Source organism: Nerophis ophidion, linkage group LG06 (genome assembly GCF_033978795.1).
Source record: "Nerophis ophidion isolate RoL-2023_Sa linkage group LG06, RoL_Noph_v1.0, whole genome shotgun sequence".
NCBI classification, from domain to species: domain Eukaryota; kingdom Metazoa; phylum Chordata; class Actinopteri; order Syngnathiformes; family Syngnathidae; genus Nerophis; species Nerophis ophidion.
This window is the reverse complement of record NC_084616.1, coordinates 5,887,024-5,902,387: the sequence shown is the minus strand read 5'-3', so window position 1 is coordinate 5,902,387 and position 15,364 is coordinate 5,887,024. Positions and strand designations below refer to the sequence as shown.

General features: G+C 41.2%; 1 long non-coding RNA gene across 1 annotated transcript in view; it reads left to right on the top strand.

The window, feature by feature from the left end:
• Positions 1–15,364, top strand: part of LOC133553860 (uncharacterized) — a 98,622-nt gene that overhangs the window by 23,451 nt on the left and 59,807 nt on the right. The window contains exon 3 of the long non-coding RNA XR_009806986.1: positions 5,323–5,535. This is a non-coding gene — a long non-coding RNA (uncharacterized LOC133553860). The remainder of the gene's footprint in view (positions 1–5,322; positions 5,536–15,364) is intronic.

Genomic DNA, 15,364 nt, shown 5'->3' with positions numbered 1-15,364 from the left:
TTGTGGCCCCTCCACATCATTGCATTGTGCCCCGGGAATATCCTTTTATAGAGGCCCTCCACTTCATTTCAAGTGGTCCGTCATATCATTTTATTGTGGCCCCTCCACATCAGTGTATTGTGCCCCGCCATTCCTTTTATAGAGGCCCGTAATATCATTTTAATATACCGCACCATATCCTTTAATCATGGCCCGCCGCATCATTTAAATGTGCCTGTCATATCCTTTTATAGAGGCCTGCCACGTCATTTCATGTGGTCCGCCATGTCATTTTATATGTGGCCCCACCACATCATTGTATTGTGCCCCACCGTATCCTTTTATAGAGGCCCGCAACATCATTTTATATCATTCATATCATATCATTTTATTGTGGAACCTCCACATCATATCCTTTTATAGAGGCCCGCCACTTCATTTCACGTGGTCCGCCATGTCATTTTATATGTGGCCCCTCCACATCATTGTATTGTGCCCCATCGTACCTTTTATAGAGGCCCGCCACGTCATTTTATATCATTCATATCATATCATTTTATTGTGGAACCTCCATATCATATCCTTTTATAGAGGCCATCTCATTTCATGTGGTTCGCCATGTAATTTTATAGTGGCCCTCCACATCATTTTAGTGTTCCCCGTCATATCCTTTTATAGAGGCCAGCCACGTTATTTCATATGGTTCGTCATATAATTTTATGTGGCCTTCCACATCATTTTAGTGTTCCCCGTCATATCCTTTTATAGAGGCCCGCCACTTCATTTCATATCATTCATATCATATCATTTTATTGTGGAACCTCCACGTTATTTAAGTGTGCCCCGTCATATCCTTTTATAGAGGCCCGCTACTTCATTTCATGTGGTCCGCCATGTAATTTTATCTTGGAACGGAACCTCCACATCATATCCTTTTATAGAGGCCCGCTACTTCATTTCATGTGGTCCGCCATGTAATTTTATCTTGGAACGGAACCTCCACATCATATCCTTTTATAGAGGCCCGCTACTTCATTTCATGTGGTCCGCCATGTAATTTTATCATGGCCCTCCACATCATTTTAGTGTTCCCCGTCATATCCTTTTAGCGAGGCCTGCCACGTCGTTTCATACCATTAAATATCATATCATTTTATTGTGGAACCTCCACATTATTTAAGTGTGCCCCGTCATATCCTTTTATAGAGGCCCACCACTTCATTTCATGTGGTTCGCCATGTAATTTTATGGTGGCCTTCCACTTCATTTTAGCGTTCCCCGTCATATCCTTTTATAGAGGCCAACCACATTATTTCATATGGTTCATCACATAATTTTATGGTGGCCTTCCACATCATTTTAGTGTTCTCCGTCATATCCTTTTATAGAGGCCTGCCACATCATTTCATATCATTCATATCATATCATTTTATTGTGGAACCTCCACATCATATCCTTTTATAGAGGCCCGCCATATCATTTTATTGTGGATCCTCCACAACATTTTAGTGTGCTCCGCCATACCCTTTTATGGAGGCCCGCCACGTCATTTTATACTATCATATCATATAATTTTATTGTGGAACCTCCACATCATATCCTTTTATAGAGGCCCGCCACTTCATTTCATGTGGTTCGCCATGTAATTTTATCGTGGCCCTACACATCATTTTAGTGTTCCCCGTCATATCCTTTTATAGTGAAGTGAAGTGAAGTGAATTATATTTATATAGCGCTTTTCTCTAGTGACTCAAAGCGCTTTACATAGTGAAACCCAATATCTAAGTTACATTTAAACCAGTGTGGGTGGCACTGGGAGCAGGTGGGTAAAGTGTCTTGCCCAAGGACACAATGGCATTGACTAGGATGGCGAAAGCGGGAATCGAACCTGCAACCCTCAAGTTGCTGGCACGGCCGCTCTACCAACCGAGCTAAACAGAGGCCAGCCACATTATTTCATATGGTTCGTCACATAATTTTATGGTGGCCTTCCACATCATTTTAGTGTTCCCCGTCATATCATTTTATAGAGGCCTGCCGCAGCATTTAATATCATGCATATCATATCATTTTATTGTGGAACCTCCACATTATTCAAGTGTGCCCCATCATATCCTTTTATAGAGGCTCGCCACTTCATTTTACGTGGTCCGCCATATCATTTTATTGTGGATCCTCCACAACATTTTAGCGTGCTCCGCCATACCATTTTATAGAGGCCCGCCACATCATTACAAGTGGTCCGCCAGGTCATTGCTCCTGCTAAATGAATTGCACTGAGTGGAGTGGATCACCACTCCAAGATGGCGGCCCCGTGTCTCGTCAGCGCCAGTAGGCAGTAGCGCTCCATGCTAAGAAGATGTCTACGGGTGTTAGCATTTAGTGGTCAATTGTACGGAATATGTACTGTACTGTGCAATCTACCAATAAAAGTCTCAATCGGTCAATCAAATGGCTGTTGAGAAAAGGAACACTTGGATCGGAGGAAGTAACAGAGAGGATATCGGCATTACAAATAAAGTAACATTGGCAATAGCGATCACGTATTTTCCCACAAAGATCGCCTGATCGATATCCCCATCCCAACTTTCTACTAATTAGCAGCTGAGAATGTAGCAATGCCATATACAATATTGCCTGTATTAGAGATGTCCGATACTGGCTTTTTGTTGCCGATATCTGATATTGTCCAACTCCTAATAACCGATTCCCATATCAACCGATACCGATATATACAGTCGTGGAATGAACACATTATTATGCCTAGTTTTGTTGTGATTCCCCGCTGGATGCATTAAACAAAGGAACAAGGTTTTCCAAAATAAACCAACTCAAGTTATGGAAAATATTAATGCAAACATGACACTGCCATATTTATTATTAAAGTAACAAAGTGTATTATTATTTTTGAACATGTCTTAAAACAGCAGCTTGGAATTTGGAGAGAGCATGAGGAGGTTGAGGTGGGCGGGGTAGCGGGGATGTGTATATTTTACAGTCCCGGAAGAGTTAGTGCTGCAAAGGATTCTGGGTATTTGTTCTGTTGTGTTACGGTGCAGATGTTCTCCCAAAATGCATTTTTGTGGTGCATATTTGTAACAGCGTTAAAGTTGTCTATACTGCCACCCTCAGTGTGACCTGTATGGCTGTTGACCAAGTGTGCTTGCATTCACTTGTCGTACATATTATGTGACTGGGCCGGCACACAAAGGCAATGCCTCTAAGGGGTTATTGGCGCTCTGTACTTCTCCCTCCGTCCGTGTACCACTCCGTACAGCGGCGTTTGAAAAAGTCATACATTTTACTTTTTGAAACCCATCCATCCATCCATTTCCTACCGCTTATTCCCCTTTGGGGTTGCGGGGGGTGCTGGTGCCTATCTCAGCTACAATCGGGCAGAAGGCGGGGTAAACCCTGGATAAGTCGCCACCGATTCCGATAATTTCCGATTATACATTTTAAAGCATTTATCGGCCGATAATATCGGCAGTCCGATATTGTCGGACATCTCTACTTTATCAATCAATCAATCAATCAATGTTTATTTATATAGCCCCAAATCACAAATGTCTCAAAGGACTGCACAAATCATTACGACTACAACATCCTCGGAAGAACCCACAAAAGGGCAAGGAAAACTCACACCCAGTGGGCAGGGAGAATTCACATCCAGTGGGACGCCAGTGACAATGCTGACTATGAGAAACCTTGGAGAGGACCTCAGAAGTTAAGCTTTTCAATCTGGCCCGCAGAACATTCCCAAATAATTTTTTCAGATCTTTAAGACGGAAACTGTCGCTGCTGTTTTCTAATTCTAATGACCGTAAGTCTTGAACTATACAAAGTATTTCAGTGGTTGGAATCTGCGCTTTTGCATGATATACTAGTTACTATGGTAATTTAATTACTTACTATGGTAATTTAATTAGTTACTATGGTAATTTAATTACTTACGATGGTAATTTAATTAGTTACTATGGTAATTTAATTAGCTACTATTGTAACCTTAGTCCCAGCAGTTCAGACGAGGCACCAAGCAGTGTGGGTGGGGAGCGTTTCCACAGAGCGAGGACAAATGCGGAAGAAGATTTTTACAACAAAGTTCTAAAGCTTAGTGATGTATCAGATACCGTATTTCCTAAAATTGTCGCCAGGTATATAGTATGCGCCTGCCTAGAATTACTGCCGGGTCAAATTAGTTTCGCAAAATATTATTTTTATTAGCTCATGTCTAGAATTTCCACCGGGTCAAACTCGTCACGTCACGGGTGACACTTCACCTGTCATCATTTTCAAAATGGAGGAGGCTGATTTCAATCATTTGAAATCGCATTAAGGGAAGATGATCAAGAGCTATTCAGTAGGATTTAAGATCCAAGCTATTGAATATGCTAAAAAGAACAGTAAGCAGCTATGTTTTATTAATATACCGTAGCTGCGTGTGTCAAATATGAGTCATTAAATGACTCCCGCCTCCTGGTGGTAGAGGGCGCTAGTAATCCTTCTTGCGACTACTCGGCTGCAGAAGAAGTGACAACAAGCAGCAAGAGTTTATTTTTTCCTCTCGCTTGCACTTTTAACATGGAGGATTACATATCTAAAATAAAACAGTTTTCTAAACTGGACTTTCAATGGAAGCAGGAGGTAATAAAGGAAGATCTCCATCAAGACAGAGAGACTTTTAAAACTGAAGAAAGATAAGGAAGACTTCTATAAACAAGTTATCGATGCTTTTGATCAAAAGGAGCTGCGCATGGACTTCATTTATAAGTAAAGGTAAGATCATAATAAAGTTTTTTTTAATTAAATGTGCTTTTCATGATGGTATCCTTACATCACACTCAAATTTATAAGCGCAGGCCTAAATTTACCGCATGCCTTTGGTAAACGCCGGAGTGAGAAGAGGTTTTAATTTAATTAGCGCCTCTGCGGCAATTCAAGGAAATACAGTATATCAGATTGTAGGTGGGGCTCTTTTTTGGCAAGGTGATGTTCATATGTTGTTAATATTCAGTGTTTTATCGTTCATAGAAAAATGTAAAATTCCATTACATTTTTTAAGGCGGTCTGTCATGTTTTTAGCATTTAATCAGACATTATTGCGAGATTTTGTATTCCGATACCTGTCCCCAGACACATTTTTGTCTCTAAATTAGGCCCCTGTGTCAAAATAAGTACATGTCATTGTGATTTATCAGTGTTTTAATTGCACCAAACAGTAGAAGTTAATGCATACGGCAGCAAAATCCCCACGCTGCAGACAAAAAGTGCTGTCAGTGAACGCAACTCTTTATCAGGAGTTGCAAAAAGGTCATTAATACACTTTCTACCATTGTTCAGCAGGTAGTACCCAACTCCGGAGTAAGGTGCAGTACCGGAGTCCACCAAAGAGGCGGCAGATGTATACATACCCTGCATTAAGACCCAGAAGAAGAAGTGCTTCAGCTGCAGTTTGTGGGGGAATGCTGTCAACACGACTATTAGGACGTTTTAAACAAAAAGTACCGAGCTGGATGGACAACAACGCCAGATGTGATCAACCAAGCGAGGATTCAGGTTTGTGATTCTTATTTGCTGCCTTACCAACTCTTAGCTTATCAGAGACTGTTAGAGTTGCTTACCACAGCTGGGTAAAGATTGCATTCATGTGACCAATCCCTTCAAAAGGGATGCACGCTGGTTAGAGTCTCCGCCCTGCGATGGGTAAGTCGGGAGTTCAAACCCCAGGCCGAGTCATACCAAAGACTATAAAAATGGGAGCCATTACCGCCCGGCTTGGCACTCAGCATCAAGGGTTGGAGTTGAGGGTTGAATCACCATAAAATGATTCCTGAGCGTGGCCACCGCCGCTGCTCACTGCTCCCCTCACCTCCCAGCGGGTGGAACAAGGAGATGGGTTCAACCCCAGAGGGGGATTTCGCCACCATACTTAACGCGTGTGAGACTATCAGTGGTACTTAAACTTTACATTTCCATATTCCTGCTGCAATTGGGAGGAGTGGCCGTGCCAGCAACCAGAGGGTTCCTGGTTCGATCTCCAGCTTCTACCAGCCTAGTGTCCTTGAGCAAGACACTTCACCTTTGCTCCTGATGGGTGGTGGTTGGGGGCTTGCATGGCAGCTGTGTGAATGGCAGCTCCCGCCATCAGTGTGAGAATGTGGAAATACCATCAAAGCGCTTCGAGTACTTTAAAGGTAGAAAAGCGCTCTAGAAGTATAACCCGTTGACCATGTACCATGTATCCAACTGGCGGCCCGTGGGCCACATCCGGCCTGCCAAAGCTTTTCACTCGGCCCGCCTCACATCATCCAAATTCAACCTAGATTTGCTCATGTGTGCAGTTGTGTTGTCCCGGTACCAATATTTTGGTATTGGTACCAAAATGTGTTTTGATACATGACACCAACACCAGTTAAAATGTAACTTAGATATTGGGTTTCACTAGAGAAAAAGTGCTATATAAATATAATTCATTTCACTCCGATAACAGCCATAATTATATATATATATATATATATATATATATTACATCAAGCAAATACACCTAGAAAGTGTTTCATTGTTTGTGCTATGCTGCCATCTTATGGACGAGAAAGCTCACTGCAGGTGTCCTTCCAATTATGGGTTGGGCTTTGTTTTTTGTTTAAGCAGAAGTGTTGGTACCGGTACCAAAATATGTTTTGGTACATGCCACCCACACTGGTTAAAATGTAACTTAGATATTGGGTTTCACTAGAGAAAAAGCGCTATATAAATATAATTAATTTCACTCCGCTAACAGCCATAATATATGTATGTATTTATGGACTGCATGTATGTATGTATGTATATATATATATATATATATATATATATATATATATATATATATATATATATATATATATATATATATATACATGTCTATGTGTGTATATGTGTGTGTGTATGTATATATATACAGTATATATATATATATATATACTGTATATATATATATATATATATATATATATATATATATATATATATATATATATATATATACATATATATATATATATACTGTGTATATATATATACATATATACACACACATATACATATATATACAGTATATAAATATATATATATATATATATGTAGGTGTGGGAAAAATCACAAGACTACTTCATCTCTACAGAACTGTTTCATGAGGGGTTCCCTCAATCATCAGGAGATTTTGATGATTGAGGGAACCCCTCATGAAACAGTTCTGTAGAGATGAAGTAGTCTTGTGATTTTTCCCACACCTACATATTGCGCTCTACCACGGTATCGAGCACTATTCTCTGGATAATCCAATCAAAACATATATATATATATATATATATATATATATATATATATATATATATATATTATTTGTATTTTTTTTAAACAAGCAAATACACCAGGAAAGTGTTTCATTGTTTGTGCTATGCTGCCATCTTATGGACGAGCCCGCTCACTGCAGGTGTCCTTCCAATTATGGGTCCTGCTTTGTTTTTTGTTTTTGTTTTTGTTTTTTAACTAAAGTGACTCGCATGGATTCTACATTCATCATTTCAAGCAACGTTTGTAGGTTTTACAATATAACTAAAACTGTTTGCACTCACTAACCCCTCCCATGTGTGATGTCTGTAGGAGTGTTTTCCTGCATACTTTTATGCGTTATCATTTATTGACGCTAATGTCGTTAGCATAAGCTAATATGCTGTGGTAGTATTATTAAGTCATAATCATTTTTTGTATCGCTCATGACGGTGACTTCGGTTTTGTTTGCTCAGCCGTAGAGTTGCACAGATACCAATATTTTGGTACCGAAATGTTTTTGGATACTTTTTGATACTTTTCTATACAAAGGGAACCACAAAAAAAAGCCATTATTGTCTTTTTATTAACAAAAAATCTTGGGGTACTTTAACTTTCTTATTGCAATTGTGTGCTTAAATAAAATAGTGAACATACGAGACAACTTTTCTTTTAGTAATAAGTAAACAAAGACTCCTAATTTAGTCTGCTGACGTATGCAGTGACATATTGTGTCATTTGTACACCTATTATTTTATCTAAGTTATTTAGGACAAGTGGTAGAAAATTAATTATTAATCTACTTCATTTACTGTTAATATCTGCTTATTTTCCCTTTCAACATGTTCTATCTACACTTCTGCGAAAATGTACTAATCACTTATTCTTCTCTTGTTTGGATACTTTACATTAGTTTTGGAGAGATACCACAAATTTAGGTATCGATCCGATACCAAGTAGTTACAGGATCATACATTGGTCATATTCAAAGTCCTCATGTGTCCAGGAACGCATTTCCTCAGTTTATAAACATAATACAAATAAAAAACAAATGAAAGATGTGATGCCAAAAAATATTAACGTAATCATAGTAGTATCGACTAGATACACTCCTGTACTTGGTATCATTACAGTGGATGTCAGGTGTAGATCCACCCATGGTGTTTGTTTACATTGTGAGCGTCGGGTGTGTAGTGAAGCCTATTTAGGTATTCCTTGTAAGAAACATATTTTATTTGTCGCCATGGAGATGAGGATTAGTGATTTACAAGTAGCTAATGGATGGACGTTATCCGTTAGCTCGCTCGCCATGTCTTAAAGGGTGTTTCGGTGTTTTAACTTTGCCTTTATTGTTAGTTTTTAAGCCAAAATGTGTCCTTTTCTGTCTACACACTGTGTCTGCTTGTAAATACTCTGTGTGTGTGCGCTGCCGAACATGCTCCTCTGCTGGTAAACTAGCAATGACACGACGTGACAACGGCGGGGGGGGGTGGGTTGAGCGGGTACTTTTTAGAGGCGGTATAGTACCGAATATGATTCATTAGTATCTTGGTATTATACTACCTGCGATAAGGTGGCGACTTGTCCAGGGTGTACCTCGCCTTCCGCCCGATTGTAACTGAGATAGGCGCCAGCGCCCCCCCGCCACCCCAAAAGGGAATAAGTGGTAGAAAATGGATGGATGGATGGATTGACGCAAGATAAAGCTCAAGAAAAGGGGGTGTCGTCTTATACTCGGGTGAACCCAATAAATACAATTGTCTTTAAAGAGAAACGGTTATTCTCGAGCCGTGTGTGAAGTACGTACGACCAACACCGGGCCAAACATCACAACCAGCCCTTCTCAGGACTTTTCCCCTTTGCCGCATGACTACTTATTTATTCCTATCTTCCAACGCCACGTTCCCCTCACAACTTCACCTTATTTCACTTGCCTGGCTTCATCCCTCTCCCGCTCTTACGCCGTCTTAGCCGCCCAAAAAATATATATTTATTTCAGGAATCACTTTTTTTGGTGAATTACAGCAAAATGGCCTCAGCTGTAATCAGAGGATAAGTAGCAGGCGACATGGCAGGTGTTTGAGGGGAGATAAGACGAGGACCATTGTGCGGCGGCGCCTCACTTCCATTTAAATGTTTTGGAGCTTCGACTTCCTTGTTTGATTTGTTACCTCGCAGCGTCCCCGCGAGCTGTCAGCGGGGAGATAGCGAGAGGTTCCCGCCTCCCTTCTCCTCCTTCATGCCGTTTCCTCGGCTACCGCCTCGTGTTTTGATGTTCGGGGTTAGATGTTGGGCATGTCCGCGTGGAGTGACTCACGATGAGCTCGGCAGAGCTCGGGTTCATTATTAGATCACAAAAGATTCTGGCGAAAACATGTTGAAAAGCATGGCGGTATGTAAGGCTTGGCTGAAAAAAATAATGTCAGTGCCTACACTCAAGCCAGCATCTTTACTTTGGTGTAGAAAGTGTAGGGTCCCCACAATGACAGAAATGCACACACACTTGTTGTCTCAGGAAGTTGTTCATTTGATCCCCAAATCCTCCAGAGACGTTTCAGTGTGTTGTTTGATTCTTGGATTACGGTCAAAAAGAAGCACACAATACAATGTAAGATCTGTTTGCCTACACTCCAGCCAGCATCTATATTTTGGTGTAGAAAGTGTAGGGTCCCCACAATGACAGAAATGCACACACACTTGTTGTCTCAGGAAGTTGTTCATTTGATCCCCAAAACCTCCAGACACGTTTCAGTGTGTAGTTTGATTTTTTATTACGGCCGAAAAGAAGCACACAATACAATGTAAGAACTGTTTGCCTACACTCCAGCCAGCATCTATATTTTGGTGTAGAAAGTGTAGGGTCCCCACAATTACAGAAAAGCACACACACTTGTTGTCTCAGGAAGTTTTTCATTAGATCACCTAATCCTCTAGAGACGTTAAAGCGTGTTTGATTCCTGGATTACGGCCAAGAAGAAGCACACGATATAATGTAAGAACTTTTTGCCTACACTACAGCCAGCATCTTTATTTTGGTGTAGAAAGTGTAGGGTCCCCACAATGACAGAAACGCACACCCACTTGTTGTCTCAGGAAGTTGTTCATTGGATCACCTAATCCTCCAGAGACGTTAAAGCGTGTTTGATTCCTGGATTACGGCCAAGAAGAAGCACACAGTACAATGTAAGAACTGTTTGCCTACACTCCAGCCAGCATCTTTATTTTGGTGTAGAAAGTGTAGGGTCCCCACAATTACAGAAATGCACACACACTTGTTGTCTCAGGAAGTTGTTCATTTGATCCCCAAATCCTCCAGAGACGTTTCAGTGTGTTGTTTGATTCCTGGATTACGGTCAAAAAGAAGCACACAATACAATGTAAGATCTGTTTGCCTACACTCCAGCCAGCATCTTTATTTTGGTGTAGAAAGTGTAGGGTCCCCACAATTACAGAAATGCACACACACTTGTTGTCTCAGGAAGTTGTTCATTAGATCACCAAGTCCTCCAGAGACGTTAAAGTGTGGCGTTTGATTCTTGGATTACGGCAAAAAAGAAGCACACAATACAATGTAAGAATTGTTTGCCTACACTACAGCCAGCTCTATACTTTGGTGTAGAAAGTGTAGGGTCCCCACAATGACAGAAACGCACACCCACTTGTTGTCTCAGGAAGTTGTTCATTAGATCACCAAATCCTCCAAAGTCGTTAAAGTGTGTTGTTTGATTCTTGGATTACGGCAAAAAAGAAGCACACAATACAATGTAAGAACTGTTTGCCTACATTCCAGCCAGCATCTTTATTTTGGTCTAGAAAGTGTAGGGTCCCCACAATGACAGAAACGCACACACACTTGTTGTCTCAGGAAGTTGTTCATTAGATCACCAAATCCTCCAGAGACGTCAAAGCGTGTTTGATTCCTGGATTACGGCAAAAAAGAAGCACACAATACAATGTAAGAACTGTTTGCCTACATTCCAGCCAGCATCTTTATTTTGGTCTAGAAAGTGTAGGGTCCCCACAATGACAGAAACGCACACCCACTTGTTGTATCAGGAAGTTGTTCATTGGATCACCTAATCCTCCAGAGACGTTTCAGTGTGTTGTTTGATTCTTGGATTACGGTCAAAAAGAAGCACACAATACAATGTAAGATCTGTTTGCCTACACTCCAGCCAGCATCTTTATTTTGGTGTAGAAAGTGTAGGGTCCCCACAATTACAGAAATGCACACACACTTGTTGTCTCAGGAAGTTGTTCATTAGATCACCAAATCCTCCAGAGACGTTAAGCGTGTTTGATCCCTGGATTACGGCCAAAAAGGAGCACACAATACAATGTAAGAACTGTTTTCCTTCACTTCAGCCAGCTCTATACTTTGGTGTAGAAAGTGTAGGGTCCCCACAATGACAGAAACACACACACACACTTGTTGTCTCAGGAAGTTGTTCATTAGATCACCAAATCCTCCAGAGACGTTAAAGCGTGTTTGATCCCTGGATTACGGCCAAAAAGAAGCACACAATACAATGTAAGAACTGTTTTCCTTCACTTCAGCCAGCTCTATACTTTGGTGTAGAAAGTGTAGGGTCCCCACAATGACAGAAACACACACACACACTTGTTGTCTCAGGAAGTTGTTCATTAGATCACCAAATCCTCCAGAGACGTTAAAGCGTGTTGTTTGATTCTTGGATTACGGCCAAAAAGAAGCACACAATACAATGTAAGAATTGTTTGCCTACACTACAGCCAGCTCTATACTTTGGTGTAGAAAGTGTAGGGTCCCCACAATGACAGAAACGCACACCCACTTGTTGTCTCAGGAAGTTGTTCATTGGATCACCAAATCCTCCAGAGACGTTAAAGCGTGTTTGATTCCTGGATTACGGACAAGAAGCGCACGATATAATGTAAGAACTTTTTGCCTACACTACAGCCAGCATCTTTATTTTGGTGTAGAAAGTGTAGGGTCCCCACAATGACAGAAACGCACACCCACTTGTTGTCTCAGAAAGTTGTTCATTGGATCCCCAAATCCTCCAGAGACGTTAAAGCGTGTTTGATTCCTGGATTGCGGACAAAAAGAAGACCACAATACAATGTAAGAACTGTTTGCCTACACTCCAGCCAGCATCTATATTTTGGTGTAGAAAGTGTAGGGTCCCCACAATTACAGAAATGCACACACACTTGTTGTCTCAGGAAGTTGTTCACTAGATCACCAAATCCTCCAGAGACGTTAATGTGTGTTGTTTGATTCTTGGATTACGGTCAAAAAGAAGCACACAATACAATGTAAGAATTGTTTTCCTTCACTCCAGCCAGCTCTATACTTTGGTGTAAAAAGTGTAGAGTCCCCACAATGACAGAAACGCACACACACTTGTCTCAGGAAGTTGTTCATTAGATCACCAAATCCTCCAGAGACGTTAAAGCGTGTTTGATTCCTGGATTACGGCAAAAAAGGAGCACACAATACAATGTAAGAACTGTTTGCCTACACTACAGCCAGCTCTATACTTTGGTGTAGAAAGTGTAGGGTCCCCACAATGACAGAAACGCACACACACTTGTTGTCTCAGGAAGTTGTTCATTAGATCACCAAATCCTCCAGAGACGTTAAAGCGTGTTTGATTCCTGGATTACGGCAAAAAAGGAGCACACAATACAATGTAAGAACTGTTTGCCTACACTACAGCCAGCTCTATACTTTGGTGTAGAAAGTGTAGGGTCCCCACAATGACAGAAACGCACACACACTTGTTGTCTCAGGAAATTGTTCATTAATCACCAAATCCTCCAGAGACGTTAAAGCGTGTTTGATCCCTGGATTACGGCCATAAAGAAGACCACAATACAATGTAAGAACTGTTTGCCAACATTCCAGCCAGCATCTTTATTTTGGTGTAGAAAGTGTAGGGTCCCCACAATGACAGAAACGCACACACACTTGTTGTCTCAGGAAGTTGTTCATCAGATCACCAAATTCTCCAGAGACGTTAAGGCGTGTTGTTTGATTCTTGGATTACGGCAAAAAAAAAAAGAACCATACAATGTAAGAACTGTTTGCCTACATTCCAGCCATCCTCTTTATTTTGGTGTAGAAAGTGTAGGGTCCCCACAATGACAGAAACACACACACACTTGTTGTCTCAGGAAGTTGTTCATTAGATCATTTAATCCTCCAGAGACGTTAAAGCGTGTTGTTTGATTCTTGGATTACGGCCAAAAAGGAGCACACAATACAATGTAAGAACTGTTTGCCTACACTACAGCCAGCTCTATACTTTGGTGTAGAAAGTGTAGGGTCCCCACAATGACAGAAACGCACACACACTTGTTGTCTCAGGAAGTTGTTCATTAGATCACCAATCCTCCAGAGACGTTAAAGCGTGTTTGATTCCTGGATTACGGCAAAAAAGGAGCACACAATACAATGTAAGAATTGTTTGCAACAACTACAGCCAGCTCTATACTTTGGTGTAGAAAGTGTAGGGTCCCCACAATGACAGAAACGCACACACACTTGTTGTCTCAGGAAGTTGTTCATTAGATCACCAAATCCTCCAGAGACGTTAAAGCGTGTTTGATTCCTGGATTACGGAAAAAAGGAGCACACAATACAATGTAAGAACTGTTTGCCTACACTACAGCCAGCTCTATACTTTGGTGTAGAAAGTGTAGGGTCCCCACAATGACAGAAACGCACACACACTTGTTGTCCCAGGAAGTTGTTCATTAGATCACCAAATCCTCCAGAGACGTTAAAGCGTGTTTGATCCCTGGATTACGGCCAAAAAGAAGACCACAATACAATGTAAGAACTGTTTGCCAACATTCCAGCCAGCATCTTTATTTTGGTGTAGAAAGTGTAGGGTCCCCACAATGACAGAATCACACACACACTTGTTGTCTCAGGAAGTTGTTCATTAGATCACCTAATCCTCCAGAGACGTTAAAGCGTGTTTGATTCCTGGATTACGGCCAAGAAGAAGCACACGATATAATGTAAGAACTTTTTGCCTACACTACAGCCAGCATCTTTATTTTGGTGTAGAAAGTGTAGGGTCCCCACAATGACAGAAACGCACACCCACTTGTTGTCTAAGGAAGTTGTTCATTGGATCACCAAATCCTCCAGAGACGTTAAAGCGTGTTTGATTCCTGGATTACGGCCAAAAAGAAGCACACAATACAATGTAGGAACAGTTTGCCTACATTCCAGCCATCATCTTTATTTTGGTCTAGAAAGTGTAGGGTCCCCACAATGACAGAAACGCACACCCACTTGTTGTATCAGGAAGTTGTTCATTGGATCACCTAATCCTCCAGAGACGTTTCAGTGTGTTGTTTGATTCTTGGATTACGGTCAAAAAGAAGCACACAATACAATGTAAGATCTGTTTGCCTACACTCCAGCCAGCATCTTTATTTTGGTGTAGAAAGTGTAGGGTCCCCACAATTACAGAAATGCACACACACTTGTTGTCTCAGGAAGTTGTTCATTAGATCACCAAATCCTCCAGAGACGTTAAGCGTGTTTGATCCCTGGATTACGGCCAAAAAGGAGCACACAATACAATGTAAGAACTGTTTTCCTTCACTTCAGCCAGCTCTATACTTTGGTGTAGAAAGTGTAGGGTCCCCACAATGACAGAAACACACACACACACTTGTTGTCTCAGGAAGTTGTTCATTAGATCACCAAATCCTCCAGAGACGTTAAAGCGTGTTTGATCCCTGGATTACGGCCAAAAAGAAGCACACAATACAATGTAAGAACTGTTTTCCTTCACTTCAGCCAGCTCTATACTTTGGTGTAGAAAGTGTAGGGTCCCCACAATGACAGAAACACACACACACACTTGTTGTCTCAGGAAGTTGTTCATTAGATCACCAAATCCTCCAGAGACGTTAAAGCGTGTTGTTTGATTCTTGGATTACGGCCAAAAAGAAGCACACAATACAATGTAAGAATTGTTTGCCTACACTACAGCCAGCTCTATACTTTGGTGTAGAAAGTGTAGGGTCCCCACAATGACAGAAACGCACACCCACTTGTTGTCTCAGG